This window comes from Solanum pennellii, chromosome 1 (assembly GCF_001406875.1).
Source record: "Solanum pennellii chromosome 1, SPENNV200".
Classification (NCBI taxonomy): domain Eukaryota; kingdom Viridiplantae; phylum Streptophyta; class Magnoliopsida; order Solanales; family Solanaceae; genus Solanum; species Solanum pennellii.
The window spans coordinates 44,159,367-44,162,374 of record NC_028637.1 but is presented as its reverse complement, the minus strand read 5'-3'; the positions used below and the strand labels follow the sequence as shown (position 1 = coordinate 44,162,374).

The following is a 3,008-nucleotide window of genomic DNA, read 5'->3' as shown; positions in this document are numbered from 1 at the left end:
CCTTCGACTTTGTCAAGGATGAGTGACAGCAAATCATTCACCCAGGGATTACTTTCTCTCCCTTTATATGTTGGGATCTCACTCAGGGGAGAGTGTTCCTCTTCATGGTCATCATCCCTTATCCAATAATCACTCTTTTTAGTCCAATCTCGATAGTATCTCCTTTGATCTTACCCCTTGTGTAGTTCCAACCTTGATTTTCACCTTGCTGTAAATAGCGTGGATGGAAACTCTCCTCGTATCTCTTGGATTTCCAACCTTGATTCTCCCTTGTGTTTTAATAACCCAAGGAAGAAACCTCCTTAACTCTAAACACTCTAATTAAATGATTGGGTTTTCCTACATTCTCCATCATATGATCTTGTAATAACTCTACTGGGGTCAACATTTTCTTGATGTTTCCATTCATTTCTCTTTTATGGTCCAGTTGTTCTTGTGTCGTTTTAAAACAAAATGGAGATACTTGATCCTCTTGAACGTACCAATCTTGATTTATTTTTCCCATGTCATCGAGAAGAAATCAAACCACTTCAAAGTATTGTAACATGGTTCCCCCACGTACCAACGATCAGCAACTTCTTTTTTAACTGTATCAAGACTTCGGTCGAAATATTGGAGTAGAAATTCGTTTTGTATCCCGTGAGTTGGTCATTTAAGTAAGATTTTCTTGAACCTCACCCATGTTTCATGGATGGGTGCACCTTCCCCTCGCATGAATCCTTGAATTTCATCTCTAAGTTTCATCATCCTATAAGGGGTAAAGTATCTTTCCTTAAATGATATAATCGGCTCATACCATGATGTGATGGAATTTTTGGTAGCTCAAAAAAGCACTTGCTAGCCTCCCTCATTAGAGATAGTGGAAATAACTTAAGCCTGATTGACTCTTGAGACACATTCTTGAACGAAAACGGGCTGCATATCTCTGTAAAATTTCTTAAATGCTCATGCGGGTGTTTGTAGTCTAGCCCTCCATAAAGTCCACTCATTTTGATGAGTTGAAAAGTCGTTCTAGTAACTTCAAATGTTGCATTTGCATCATCTTACGGTAGGCAAATTGCACCCATTTTGCTATCATGAGATGTGTTTTGGATATTTCTAATATCATCGATATTGTCCCGATGACCTACTTGATGGCCATTGACATCTTCTTCACTCATTTTTTTCTATCCATCCCAACCAACACTACACAATTAAGCCTAAAGTAACTTCAACTATATCCAACAAATACACAAATCAAATATTCGATCAAAGAATTCTAAGTCATGCTACTCCCCGACACCGGCTCAATTTTGATTAACCTTTCAAAGACACTTCATCTAACTCTAAGTTTCAATGATCACTAGTCAGTATCATAACCCAACTAACTGAGTTGAGGTCGATCGCACATAGCGTAGCCTTTCCTTTGAATTCAACTATCGAAAAATAACAACATCTTTGACTAATCACTTAATCCTCCTTTTTTATTTAACTTCAAATTTCCAGTAATCCTTATCAATCTAATTAAAAACATGACACGAGACTATCAAATGGTGAGGTAATACTTGGGGAATTGACCAACCAATTATTGAATTCAACTTAGTGGATGTACCTTGTTGCTCACAATGGAATAAATTGTCGTGGGTAGGTAGGACTATATGTAAAGCAATTTTCGTTCAAAAAAATTATCTTATCTTTGTTGAATTCTCTCGAACTTCAACACTAGATGGAATATGAACAACCCTCATCCTAATTTAATCTACTCTCTCGATCTAGATACAAAAGATAGATTCCATATTTCATTTTCTAAACCTGAAATTATGGTGACCCACTAATAAGGATGCTAAACTTGATGCTTTAGCTCTGCAGTTCTCTCCTGAGCAAGCACAAAGAACTGAACTTGATACAAATATCATGCAAAATCACCTAAAAATGCAGCAAAGTTCAGTCCTGTTTCAAATTAATACCATTATATAAATTAAATAACACCCACTAAGTAAAACTCAACATTGGTCATATGGCCAAAACCTCAAAAAGGGAGTTTTATCCAATCATAGTAAAAAAAAAATAAAGGAAAATCAACATCTACCATATATTTCATGGAAAAGTAAAGAAATTCAACAATCAAACTTAACTTAAATCTTCCCTATTACAAAATCTCTAGCAAAACTTTCTATTTTGAATACTCTCTCTCCATGAAAAATCAATTATAAAAAGTATGATGTGTGTCTATTTAAGACCAATAAGCAAGGTAAGTGGGCCTTTGCCAAACGTTCGACGACTCGCCGGTTGTCCTTTCTCTTACCTTCATTTTTTACTTCTTCATGGTCCAGCTACTATAATTTTTGGTGATCCAACTCAAGATTGTTGTACTATGCCACGTGTCACCCATTATCTTTTATCTCGCATATAAGCACTTGTGTTAATCTCTATCAGCACTTTTGGCGACTTGGTCATCCCTCGTCGAAGAGATTGATGACAGGTCGAATGGAATTGTTTCTCGCCATAGTTATGCCTAGTTTAGTTCCAGCATTCTGTAGCTTTAGGCTATAAAGTGGAAATTTTGCCATTACCAAGTGACATGGGCATTCCACTGTCCTTCATTTCTTCGTCAGTTGCTTCATTCTTTTTTGCTCGTTAATGTCCATGCTTTGTACCTCACTCCAAATATCTTGCAATAAACTGTTTTGCATCGTTATTGACACAAAATAATCACTTTAAGACACTAAATATATCCAAATAAAGCCCTAAATTAGTCCAATTTGTGGACTCATTAGTTGACCAAATTTCCAAGAGATTCTATCACTTCGTGGGAAAAACTTATTACCTTATACCATCTGTGATTTTTCCCCTATTAAGATGAAAACTCAATTCAATGTTTAGATACGTATTCTAAGTAGTTATAAATCAAAAGAATATCTTTCAAAATTGATTGCATCGTATATGAAACAACATGGTATTATCCACTAATCTTCATGTGTTGATACACCCTCTCAAAATGGAGTTGTTGAGAGAAAGAATAGGTATTT

At 35.8% G+C, this 3,008-nt stretch overlaps 1 non-coding gene across 1 annotated transcript; it reads left to right on the top strand.

The window, feature by feature from the left end:
• Positions 1 to 634: 634 nt before the first annotated feature.
• On the top strand, positions 635 to 741 carry LOC114075782. The gene has a single exon (XR_003576170.1). It is a non-coding gene; the product is annotated as a small nucleolar RNA R71 (small nucleolar RNA).
• Positions 742 to 3,008: the final 2,267 nt, after the last annotated feature.